The sequence below is a fragment of the Phyllobates terribilis genome, unplaced genomic scaffold (genome assembly GCF_046119375.1).
Source record: "Phyllobates terribilis strain yellow unplaced genomic scaffold, ASM4611937v1 Scaffold_12__6_contigs__length_324123572, whole genome shotgun sequence".
NCBI lineage: Eukaryota > Metazoa > Chordata > Amphibia > Anura > Dendrobatidae > Phyllobates > Phyllobates terribilis.
Window position 1 is genome coordinate 76,217,901 of NW_027362772.1, and position 12,550 is coordinate 76,230,450.

Genomic DNA, 12,550 nt, shown 5'->3' on the forward strand with positions numbered 1-12,550 from the left:
GGAGGCCAGCCCATTTATTACAGAAAGAGAGCACAAAGTATTACTACTACAGAGGAAAGCAGAGAGGCTAATTCCAGGGAGTGAAGAAATTATTGGTGAGTAAAGCTTTTGCTGAACTGTTAACAGTGTACATCTGCATTTCTACTGCCTTCCCAGAGTGGAAATTGGCTCTATAATGAAGGACCACTAAATGCAATAATTTATTTGAAGGTGCACAACAGCAACCAACCACCTCCTACATGGTTATCACATGACTCCTCACATTCACCTACCTTACACTTCAATCATCCTACACCTGACCCCCGGCAGTAGTCGAGTGAGTGGGCCTCCCTTCCACGGCGGGGCCAGTTACAGAAATTGAGTGTCATTGGTGGGTGTGTGTGTAGCACCCTGAGGATTCGGCTGCTACAGGGGTATTGCACCTCAACCCAGAGGTGTGATATTCCACTCCCGGGTAAGGATGGAGTGTGGAACTGAGCTCAGTTAGCTGCATGCACTACACACATCCCATTTCCGGGGAACAGACCGATGGTACTCCCACTAGAGAAATGTGCAGGTACGACAGAGTCTGTTCCTGGCTGGAGTGGGAGGGGGGTGGAACATCCCAGTAGTGTAGGGGCAGATAGGGGGAGCAGCCTGGGTAAAGCTAGGAGCTCATTGGGTGCTGGTCACCTGAGCTCACACATAGAGGGAGTATATAAGGTGGGAACCATCTTAGATCAGGGTCAGTCTGTCAGAGTTGAGTCAGAGAAGCAGAGCAGAGGAGAAGAGCAGCTCCAAGGCCAAGAGAGAGAGAGAGGAGAAAGAAAGACCCAGAGGGGGAGAAAGAAGGAACTCCAAGAGCCCAAATTAGACCAGAGGGTGAAGAGTTGGCAACAGGGTACCGGATCCCAAGCTGGCAGAGGCTACAGCACACCTTAGCCAGGAACCGGAGGTCGTGGGCAGGATCGATCTGCCACGATCACCCACTAAATCCACCCAGAAGGCAGACCAGGAATAGGGTCAGGGAACCCAGAGACAAGGGTTTACCACCAAGAGGCCCGAGGGAGCCGGACATAGGTGGATCCCTGGTGGGGAAGGCCAGAGAAGAGGACAGGACAGAAAGGGAGCTCAGGACCACGCTCCAGAATTGCCTGGGGGTTGGCCGAGTCCAGGACCTGGTGGACGCAGCACGGCTCGGGTGGTCACTTAAGGCCGGAGTGACCAGAACAACTGCAGTAAGTAAACAAACCCTGAACTGCACAGCCCGACTCTGAGTCTCATTTCCATCCTCGCTGCACCACCACAACCCCCATCCTCTGCAACTGACCCCCTGAGGCCATACCCCTCCCGTTGGGGGTTATACTACCTGAGCTGCACATACATCACCAGCCTCAGCGGACCCTGCTGCAGCGGCGGCCTTTTGACCGCAAATCAACGGGTGGCGTAGTCGACACAAAAGAACATCTAGTAACATCATAAGGACTGCCACACACTGAGCTTGACACCCTGGGCACGGACCGGGTCACAGCCACTCGGAGACTACAACCCCCATCTGATCCGGCTCCGGGTATCCCTAACAGCACTGGCCCAGGGGGCGCGTCATGTGCAACATTGTACCTCGATCTGCTGCTTCCATTGTTGGTTCCATTGCACTTAGTGCAGTCTCGCTCCCATTACCCACTTTATTCAATAAGCCAGATCAGTCCTTATAAACATTGTCCATTTTATGTACGGCCAAACTGTTGAACAGGGGATTAAAGGTTGTACATTCTCCTTCTCCATGTTCCACACTATACTATATTATTTAAAGGTACACACCAGCACCCAACCACCTCTTACATGGTTATCACATGACTCCTCACATTCACCTACCTTAAACTTCAGTCATCCTACACCTGAAAGCCCTTTGTAAATGTTAAAAAAACTCTTCAGACACCTAAACTTTCATCTAGTGTAAACCAGTCTACAGAGGATAAAAAGGAAGGGAGAGGAGGGGGATGAAGCTGCAGTTTATCACTCCATGTTTAAGTGTAAGGGAAGAACAAAGGAGGCATTGGGAAGGGGGGATATGTGATTAGCCTAGAGCCCAGAGCATCAGGAGGAGCCAGTTCATACAAGTATGTACATAGAAAATGTGCAGTTATTATTGCCAGAAGAAGGAAAGGAAAAGATCCAAAATTTGCAGAGTCCACATCATCAAGATAACAATCCCTGGGGGTGAACTTATTTTATAGTTACACTTAAGATATAAGCCATTTAGATATGATCATGGACACAACATCTTTTGGGTAACACTTATAGACTATTGCTTTACTTTTATACAATGAGTCTTTAGATCATTAAATTATGCGAATACTCTCTCGGAGACACTGCAAAAATCTAATCTCAGGAGTCAAGAAGCAGCCTTCTGCTAAATTGCTGTAAGAGTCTTCTGGCTACACAGAATCCCATAAGACACACAAGCGTCATCAGATTTATTAAGAGAATCTGCCGCCAAGTTAATCAAAGCTCAGTATCAAGGCAGATTTAGAGGAGTTTTTATTTTTCATTAGTATCGCTCTATTTTCTAAAACCAGGATGAGATGGAAAGAATAAGTGTTCTTTACCTGGTACTTATGGGATGAAGACACATCTGAAAATGGAATTTTGAGAAACAGATTGCAATACCTCCTGGGATAAGAAGACTAGGGGCTAGGCTATGATGTTTCGTGTTAGTCCATTCATCAGCCATTGCAATTAGACATGTGGAAGGGTTGGCCACATGGTCAATCAGAAAACTAAGGCCACATTCACACGCTCAGTATTTGGTCAGTATTTTACATCAGTATTTTTAAGCCAAAATCAGGAGTGGAACAATAAGAGGAAAAGTATAATAGAAACACGTCACCACTTCTGCATTTTTCACCCATTCCTGGTTTTGGCTTACAAATACTGAGGTAAAATACTGACGAAATACTGAATTTGTAAATCTGGCCTAAAGGTATATATTGCTTCATGTGTATCACTCCCTATTAGAGATGAGCCGATCTGGCAAAATTTGAATTTGCGCACTCACAAGTTTTTCCCATGAAATCTCCAATAATTTAATGCCCCTTTTTATGAATTTGGGTCTCTACAGACCGCAGGGCATAATAAACTTAATATGTAAAAAAAAATAAAAAAATCCTTATATTCAGCTTACCACTCACCTCTCCGGCCCCTCCGCTCCTCACTGTCACCCATCCAGTGCTCGTCACATCTTCTGATCCCCGTCGCTCGAGTTGAAATCTATGGGTCTCTCACGCTGAGCCGTGACTCTTAGCTCTGATGAGACCTAGGAGGGTTTCTCTCATGTCCATGAAAGGTCAGCGTGAGCTGCAGAGATCAGAAGATGCAACGAAGATGACGATGAGTAGTAGATTGGCCGGAGAGTTGAACGGTAAGGTGAGTATAAGGATTTTTCAATTTTCTTAACCCTTTTCATGGCCCTTTACGGTCCAGAACAAGGATGGCAAGCGGCCACCATTTTTCTAATTCTTCATGGAGGTGAATTACTAGAAATTTGTGTTTGTCAAATTTTGTAAAACTTGAGCAGAATTCAATTTATTTGCTCTTCTCTACTCTAAATTATACCACATATGAGGTTCTGCTTGATCCTTATAGCGGAATCTTGCACCTTCTGACTTCCCTCCTAAACTACCTTCTACTATACCATACACCCTGTTGAGCTTAACCAGTGTTACCAGACCCTTGGTTTTACCAAAAAGGTTAATGCTTCACCATTAATGTCACATCTATATCCATTCTCATTGCTGATTTCTAAACTACCTACTCATGATAAAGGCAGTTTAATCCTGGGACCAGCTGAGAACATAAGCCATTTTTTTACCATAACCTAGATCAGCTGGATGGGCGAAACCTGACAACTTTGGCTTAGCTGAAAGCCTCAATTAGCCAACAAGATTGATTCAAACCATGAAGTCAGTTTCCTTTATGAGAGAGCATCCAACCTAGATCAGTTGCATGGGCAAAACCTGACAACCTTGGCTTAGCTGAAAGCCTCATATAGCCAATAAGAGTGATTCAAATCATGTAGTCAATCTCCTTTGTAGGAGCACATTTACTTCTCGCACAGATCGAAAGGAGCATGAAAGTCAAGTTAGGGACATACTGGCTAATAATAAGAGTTTTGGGGCAGGTAGTGGGCTGCGAAACACTATGGCTCTCTCTGGGGCACTATGGCTCCTAATGTGAGCACTGTGGCTCGCATTGTGGTTGGCACATATATGAGATACAATATAGAAAGAATTTGTGCTATATACTAAATATTCATCCCCTCTTACCCAGATTTGGCTGGCGAGGTCCCTGAAAGGAAGTCTCAGAAGCCCTGGTGTGCGCAATGCCTATAAATGCTCTTGAATGCTCCTTGTATTGAGAATGAGCTCAGTGAAGAAATTGATACTCAGACTGTAAATCAGAAGTCTTTTTAGCGGACACGTAGATTAGGAAACAGGGTCACGTGCAAATCAATAATGCAATCAAAGGGGTGTTCATGAAGCATTTTCAGCTATAACAAGGTCTTGGCAAGGTAGATAACACTATAAAATAAATTGCATTAAACTTGCTTCTTATCTAGGAGATAAGAGACATTTAATTACTGCCAACTAGCGAACAACACATACGTTTTCTTGAACGTAGATCCTGGCTAAATATACTTCCTTGAAAGGTTTATGATAGTTTAGTAGAAATAACTTCTTCTTGCAGAAACGTCCGAGACCAATTATAGGATAAACTCACCATGTAACCGTAGTCTCCTTATATCTTTTCTTATCCATGGGGCTTCATTAAAAAGGTCAAGTGGTAGCCACACTCCTGTGAAAATGCCTTAAACATAAAAAAACAAACTGCCCTTTAAGTAATGTAGCCCAGGAGCAAAGTTTGAGACGTGTTCTACATATTTTTGTTTTACGCTCTTGGAGGGTCTACTAATGCTCTTGAGTCTAAAACTGTTACTATTCCTATTATCATAAGTATCTCTAATAAAACAACTACAAATGCTACTATTGTTAGCACAAATGGAAAACTACCATTTCCAAGACTAATAGTACTTCTCTACAGCTAGTGTAGCATGATTGACCTCTCCTGTGTCCCTTCTCCATGCTGCTGCTAAAACAACGCCCATCTAGCCTGAACGAGAGCACCTCAGTGACCCTCCTCCCTGCTGCTCCCGTGACCTCACACTGCTCAGTATAAGCTAAAGCTGTCAGTCAGGCCGGGGTGTGAATACACTCGGACTCATGAGCTCTCTTAACTGGACTATAAAAAATGCTCCTTTTAATATCGACATGGATTTTTCAATGTAAATACACCAGCCTCAACAGGTCCAAAATACCTATATACTAATGTATTCAATCTGTATTGTTAAATCTGGTGACAGATATACTTTAATCCAAATGTAAAATGACTATCTGTTTATTATGCTCTTAAAGGATATTAAACGGAATTATTTTAACAACAATTAGGGAAAATTTGATTCTCTTCAAATAAATTTGATTCAAATCCATTCTCCCTGCTAAATTTGAGTGAATCAGTTCCTCTCTTGTTCTCCCATGCTCCAGTACTTCTGCCAGCAGCCTGGGAGAGCAGTCGGTTTGAACTAGTGCGCAACCATGCTGATAGTCCAAATTGTCAATCTGCAAGAGTTCACAGTCTCTGGCAACCAAGAAGTCTGATGGCAAAGACTTTCCTCTACGAACAACATGCCTTTATTACACTTTTATACAGGCCAGTGGTCGGTTAATTGCTTGTCCTCAATCAACGACTGATGTAAACATGGCAGCGATCAGCTAATAAATGATCAAAGGAACCAATTGTCAACTTCTTTCAACCTTAAAATGATCAAACTATGAAACTCAGCATTGAGGAGCTTGCAAAGAAGATCTGAGTTGAACTAGAGGTTCTAATGTAGAGATGGTTCAACAGTGTTTCGGAATTCAAACCAGTGATAAGGAACTGGATAGCTTGGTTTGCAATGAAGTCCAAACGCAAAGCTAGTACTGTGATGTCGCCAAGCTGGATTTGTAATGAAGTCCAAAAACAAAGCTAGTACTGTGATATCACAGAGCTGGGTTTGTAATGAAGTTCAATAGCAAAGCTAGTACTGTGATGTCGCAGAGCTGGGTTTGTAATGAAGTCCAATAGCAAAGCTAGTACTGTGATGTCGCAGAACTGGGGTTGTAATAAAGTCCAATAGCAGTTCTGACACAGTGATGTAGCAAAGCTAGGTCTGAAATGAGGTTGAACTGCAGAGCTGGCTTTGTAATAGAGTCCAATAGCCTAGCCAATGACAGTCCACAGATTTAAGGGGGTCCTTAGTTGCGGCATTGACACCATCAACTTAAATACTCACAATTCATTCCACTGCCAGAGTCAACCTATTTAACCTAAGAGAATGATGATTGTTAGGCTCACCAGGTAAGGTGTATCCTCTAAGCCTCAGGTCTGGGTGGGCATATGGACCCCAGGCGTTGATGCAGCAGCAGGATGGCACAAATGGGGAGCGAGAATTAGGCATGCTCAGTAATCTCAGAAGCAGCATGCCGAATGAAGTGGAACCCAGCACGGAAGGAAGCAAGTAAAAACAAAAAACAGAAAAGGCACAAAAATGGTGGTGCACACCATCATAGGACTTGAGTCTTAATTCCAAGGCACAGCTGTGTGTGTCAATGGGCCAATAAATAGGTCTACGAAGATGATGTTATTGATCCATTCCGGGCAACCTGCAAAACCTGATGTGGAGCACAGCAGATCGCAGAGGACCCAGGGAAAGGAAACGGAGCCCAGAATACCTGCGACAGTTGTGTAACAATAATGCAAAGCATGTTGGGGCAACCTGGACTCGGAGCTAGTAGGAGAAGCGTTCAGCATTCAGTGCTGGATCCAAAAGAGGTTACAGTTGCCAACAATATACGTGCTGTATTGTTGAGAGAACAAGACCTGTTAGTTTTTCTTTAAGAAGCCCTCCTACTCTGCACTCATTACCTGTATTTATTGCACCTGTTTGAACTCGTTACCTGTACAAAAGACACCTGTCCACCCACTCAATAAATCATACTCCAGCCTCACCACAATGGCCAAGACCAAAGAACTGTCTAAGGACACCACAGACAAAATTCTAGACCTGCACATGGCTGGGATGGGCTACAGGACAATAGGCAAGCAGTTTGGTGAGAAGGCAACAACTGTTGGCGCAATTATTAGAATACAGAAGAAACACAAGGTGACTGTCAATCTTCCTTGGTCTGGGGCTCCATGTAAGGTCTCACCTCTTGGGGTAAGGATGATTCTGAGAAAGGTCAAGAATCAGCCCAGAAGTACACAGGAAGATCTGGTCAATGACCTGAAGAGAGCTGGGGCCACAGTCTCAAACATTACCGTTAGCAACATGCTACGCCGTCATGGATTAAAATCCTGCAGACCAAGCAAGGTCCCCCTGCTCACTCCAGCACATGTCCAGGACCATTTGAAGTTCACCAATGACCATCTGGATGATCCAGAGGAGGCATGGGAGAAGGTCATGTGGTCAGATGAGACCAATATAGAACTTTTTGGTATCAACTTCACCGTGTTTGGCGGAAGAAGAAGGATGAGTACAACCCGAAGAACACCATCCCAACCGTGAAGCATGGTGGGGGAAACATTATACTTTTGGTGTGCTTTTCTCTAAAGTTGACAGGACGACTGCTTCGTATTGAACAGAGGATGGATGGGGTCATGTACAGCGAGATTTTGATCAACAACCTCCTTTCCTCAGTAAGAGCACTGAAGATGGGTCGTGGCTGGGTCTTCCAGCATGACAATGACCTGAAACACACAGCCAGGGCTACTAAGGAGTGGCTCCGTAACAAGCATTTCAAGGTCCCGGAGTGGCCAAGCCAGTTTCCAGACCTGAACCCAATAGAAAATCTTTGAAGGGAGCTGAAACTCAATGTTGCCCAGTGACAGCCCCGAAACCTGAAAGATCCGGAGAAGATCTGTATGGAGGATTGGGCCAAAATCCCTGCAGCAGTGTGTGCAAACTTGGTCCAGAACTACAGGAAACGTCTGACCTCTGTAATTGCAAACAAAGGTTTCTGTACCAAATATTAAGTTCTGTTTTTCTTTTGTATCAAATACTTATTTCATGCAATAAAATGCAAATTAATTATGTGAAAATCATACAATGTGATTTTCTGGATTTTATTTTAAGATTCTGTCTCTCACAGTTGAAGTGTAGCTACGATATAAATTACAGACCTTTCCATTCTTTGTAGGTGGGAAAACTTGCAAAATCAGCAGTGTATCAAATACTTATTTTCCCCACTGTATAAATATATATTTTGGCCTCAGATGCCTAGTGCCACACCTCAGATCCATTTAGGATGTCTTGCATTGTAGCATGTTGCCAAAAAGCTAAACATCAAATTTAACAGCGTTTATTAGAAAAATGTCACTTTCCAGCTTCCCTATCCCATAAATATTAGTTCTCGTGTAGCGGGTATCAAGCTGTGGTAGATAAATGAATTTTATGCAGCTGAAATCTATATTCCCATCAGACCGAGCTGAACTCTGCGCAACGTATCAGATGGATTGTAGGATCAGCAGAATCCATGCAGACACAGAAATCACACGTTGAACATACATTGATTAAGGGCTGGGGTTTCAGTAGTGACATGATGTTCATGACAAAAGCGATTTCACCCATTACAAAAGAGATTTTGTTAGTTTTACATTGCAGATTATCTCTTCCGAATGAAGCATTATATTGAACCTACTGAAATCAATGAGCATCAATTAATTTCTATAGCTAAAAAAAGAAACAAACAGATAAAATAATGTGTCACGAAAATAAAAAAGCACAAATCCTAAGGAAAGTAAGGTAATCCTACAGATGCCTCAGCTGGTGGCGCTATAACAAACTCACTGCAATGAACAGTATCCAATAAGGATAGAACAGGGCCAAAAAGGAAATAGTTCACCAACGCTTTTCAAAGGAATCGTCCTTCTTCATCAAGGATCATGGCTTCTAAGGATCCATTCATCTTAAACCCATCACAACATATGACGTATATTTATGTCATATGTCGTGTCCCTGCCTTTGATGCGGGCTCACACATTGAGCCCGCATCTTTCCCCGCCCATGACAGCTGATTTAATCAGCCATCATGTGCTTTTAACAGCTCTGGGTGGAGTGGAGCGGCCCATGGCTGTTGTTAAATGTCGCTGTTAATCTCTGATAGTGGGATTTAATACACGCTGACAGGGACGCGCGTCAGTCTGCACTCCTCAAGATGATTGCAGAAACGATTAACCCTTCTTTAGATCCATCACAATTTAGTCCATAAAGGCAAAACGTTAAATTTCACTGATAAGTCCTGTTGTTTTAAGTTATTTAGTTGCAATATCCAACGGCTTTCTATTCTTGACATTTGATGTAATAAATTGCTGCCTATCCGGTGCGGCTTAACCCTTTCTATTCCCCAGAGAGATGTATCTTTCATGCTACCATTTTGAGCCTCTTTGTAATGTATTGATAGTGGGTGGCCCATAAATTTTTTTTTTTTAATATTCTGGGCATATTCAATATTCACGTTTTACTCGTCCTATGTACAGTTTTTCACAAGGCCACTTTATGCAATAAGTTACCCTCTTACTATAGCAGGTTAAATGATCTCTTATATTATAGGTTTCCCCCATTGGTGTAACAAGTGAAATACAGATTCAGTTCTCATTGCGATACACGTTGTGCATTTTTTACACAGAAAAAAAAGATAAAGTCCTTCTTTGCCCTTATTCACATTGACGTCATTTTTGACACATTGTAACTTATATTCTGGCTCATTTTTCTTAGGTTTTCTTTATTTTTTTGTACTCAGTACAAAGAAGGGTGTGACCTCCCTTCCTTTGGCCTGGGCATTGCATTTATATAGCTGGATGTCCACAGTTGGGCCTGGTCCTGCTCAGCCCTTATTTACGTTGAGGTCATTTTAGACACATGGTAACTTATAGTCCGTCTTATTTTTCTTGGTTTTCTTTAGCGTTTTGTACTCAGTACAAATAAGCGTGTGACCTCCCTTCCTTTGAGCTGGTCATTGCATTTATATAGCTTCCCATGGCTGGGTGTCCATAATGGGGCACCGATCTTGCTCAGCCCTTATTCACATTGAGGTCATTAGAAACAGTATAAGAGTAAGTCCCTCCCGATTGGGTACACCTTGTCATGGTGGGATATCTTTTACACTTTTTTGAGCAACAACAGTGTTTACTAAGTACCCTGTTATTTACATGTAATACCCTACTGTATTTGCTCATTTTGTTTATATCTTAGGTCTGTTTAATGGCCAGTGTGTACATGCTCCTATACGTTGCATACATACTCGTGATGAGCGAGCACTAAAATGCTCGGGTACTCATTGCTCGGGTCGAGCAAATTGGAAGATTGCTAGAGTGCTTGGTCTGAGTAACAAGCCCAATGTAAGTCTATGGGAAACTCGAGCATTTTTCAGGTTGCTCCCCCTGGCGGTCTGCAGAGGGCCTAAAAATTGCCCAAATCGATGGGAACAGTGCTCAAATGACATGGGAACAGCATGGGGAAGACCCCTGGAAGCATCTCTAACTCCCAGGTCACTGCTGTCAACAACGTTGTCAGAGTATTACGCCACTTTTACGGACTCACAATAAAACATACAAAAACAAAACCAAAATGGATTTTCCTGGGAAATATGTTAAGGAACATCCTTTCCAGGGTAATGACTTGTATATAAGGCAAAATAAATAACCAAAAACAAAAATACTCCTCCACAACTTGGAATATGTTCACACGCAGCGCTTTTGATGCTTTTTGCACTTTTGCATTGGTTTCAAACAAGACAAATGCATTCACTGGGAAATGTCATTTTAACATTTTACAACCTTATCTGGCCATGTGGTGTGTGACATGGGAGCAGCATGGGGAAGACCCCTGGAAGCATCTCTGACTCCCAGGGTACTGCCTAAAACTGTGGTCATCTCATCAGACATAACCCTATATTACTGCAGTAATAATAGACATTTTTGGCAACGTGACAAATCTTAAACTCCATTTACAATGGGCAAGGAGTGTGTCAAGGGACAGGGAAGTAGACGTTATGGTGATGGTGATAGTGCACGCAGAGGCCGTGGGCAAAATGGAACTATGCCTGCTGAGGGAGCACAACAAACACCCATGTCATGTCGAACAACTTTCCTGTCCCAATCTCTAGGGGGCTCGGAACACCACTATTAAAGCCACAGCAGTGTGAAAAGGTTGTTGGTTTAATAGCAAATAATGTTTCCAGTCAGTTTGCCACCACCACCACTCTGTGTTCCACATGGTCCAGTCTCAGAAGATGTGAGTCTGGATCACATTATTATTATTACTTTATCGCCATTTATTCCATGGTGCTTTACATGTGAAAAAGGGGTATACATCGCAAAAACAATTACAATAATCTTGAACAAAAATGTGACAGCGACTGGTACAGGAGAGGAGAGGAACCTGTCCGCGAGGGCTCACAGTCTACAAGGCATGGGTGAGGATACAGTAGGTGAGGATAGAACTGGTCTTGCAGCAATATGGTGGAGCGAGGGTTACTGCAGGTTGTACGCATTTCGCAATAGGTGGGTCTTCTAGTGCTTTTGAAGGTTTCAACAGTAGGAGAGAATCAGAAATGGTGGGGTATGGAGTTCCAGAGAAGGGGGGATGCACGGAAGAAATCTTGCATGCGATTGTGGGAAGAGGAGATAAGAGGGGAGTAGAGAAGGAGATCTTGTGAGGATCGGAGGTTGCGTGCAGGTAATTACCGGGAGACTAGGTCACAGATGTATGGAGGAGACAGGTTGTGGATAGCTTTGCATTCCAAGGTTAGGGATTTGAACTGGAGTCTCTGGGTAATGGGGAGCCAGTAAAGGGATTGACAGAGAGGAGAGGCCAGGGCAAAAGAGTTTAGGATAGATTGGAGGAATGCGAGCGTGTTAGAAGGGAGGCAACAGAGCAGGAAGTTGCATTCGTCGAGAAGGGAGATGATGAGTGCGTGCACTAGTGTTTTTGTAGATTCGTGATTGAGGAATGTGCGGATCCGGAAGATTTTTTTACTTGGAGTCGGCATCTTCCTCACCCTGATCCTCCTTCCTCCCACCATTCCGAGTGCCCTGAGACAACTGATCCCACAGTTGGACAATACGAAGAGCTGTTTTGTTCATCTTACCATTTATAGTTTCTGGCCTCTCGCTCGGTCCTCTCGGAAGTGGAAAGAGCTTGAATATGTGGTTTGAAGAAGAAACTAAAGTCCATGGTTACCCCAAGAGCTGTTTACTTTTTCATCGATAGATTCAGGCCTCTCGACAGCTTCGAGTAGGGCAATAGAAGATCGCATGTAGCAATTTGAGCAGCCATGGTCACCTGAAGGTGACGATGGTGAAGTGCAATTATTGTCGCAAGAGTTGGATAATGATGAGACACAATGGATAGAAAGTCAGGAGGAGGACCAGGGTGCGGAAGTGGAAGACGAAGCGGTGGATGATGAAGTCACTG